Raw genomic sequence first — 1,308 nt, forward strand, 5'->3', positions numbered from 1 at the left:
TTAGGTAGGTGGTGGTAGGGCGAGGACTTTTGTTTGTTTAATAGTTTCTCAGAATAGATTCCCTAAATGGTTTTATATTACTAGGTCACTTTAACGGGCTTTTCTCTAGTTTGTCAATACCACTTCATCATAGAAAGGTGTTACTCTAAAAATAAAAGGCCTTTCAAAGCGAGAAGCAAGAAGCTTTTATTTGAGATCAGTAAAAATAACTATTCCAGGAGCACTGATTCAGACAGAAGTCCAGATAGTGTTCTGATTGGGAGACAAAGGCCAGGGGTATTTATGATAAGGGAAGGGGAACAATTCCATCAATAGAAAGAAGGCCTTGCTGTCCGTGCAGGTAAACTAACACAGTGAAGCTAATTCTAAACAATGTTTTAAATTTTCAGTCCAGTAGTCATAATTTTCTCGTTATCCTTGTGAACAGTTTTTTGAGACACAAGGTTGCTTTTGTCCCAGTCCAAAGGTTATTTTGTCCTATTTTTAACATCCCTCAAGTTTGAGGCATAAGAGGGGTGCAAAGCAGTTCCTCTGGGAAGGCTCCTCTAGCTCCAATTTAAATTGGCTCCTTTCATATTGTTTACAAAGGAGTACATGGTTCTCCATCCTACCGCCAGCATTTGGTTTTGTCATCATCCAGTTCCTTTTGCTAGCCGAGGGGCTTGCTCACGGACTTGGATGAACCGCTTATTTCCCTGGGAGGACACTGACCTGGTACCTAATTATGCAGAGTTAGGCTCACGACTCAAAGGGACGTCCCTCCGCCTTGGCCTCTCTGGGGGAGGGAGGTGCGGGAGGGGGAGGGGGGTAGGAGGTGGGGGGCCGTGGGCTGCGTGGGCTGGGGGAGAAAGTCAGTGCCCAGAAAGGAATAAAGACATGAAGGTGACCCCCTGTCTTGCCCTGGCCGCAGTGCAAAGGCGGGGCTTGGAGGACAATGCGGAGGTGGTCTCAGCACCGCCCCTCTATCACCCCCATAAACCCCGCAAGTGTCTGCATTCCAGGGCGTCGGGGACAGAGGAAGGGAGAGCCCAGCGGGGCATCCGGGCGGGGTTAGGGGCTCGTTTGCGTTCATTTTAACTACACTGCCTTTTAAAGGAAAGCTATGCCGGGAATTCAGGAGATGGCAAACGAAGCCCCAGCGGGAGGACCTGGCTCACACGCCTCACGCCAAGCTCGGTGTTCCCAGAGGCGGGTTTGCACCGGCGGCAAGCCTTCCGCCGCTCCCACGACCGCCCTTCCCGATCCCCGCCTGGCGCCCCCCACGCGGCTCCGCTCTCCCAACGCCCGCGCTTCCCGCGCCCCCCCTCT

Source organism: Hipposideros armiger, unplaced genomic scaffold (genome assembly GCF_001890085.2).
Source record: "Hipposideros armiger isolate ML-2016 unplaced genomic scaffold, ASM189008v1 scaffold_592, whole genome shotgun sequence".
NCBI classification, from domain to species: Eukaryota; Metazoa; Chordata; class Mammalia; order Chiroptera; family Hipposideridae; genus Hipposideros; species Hipposideros armiger.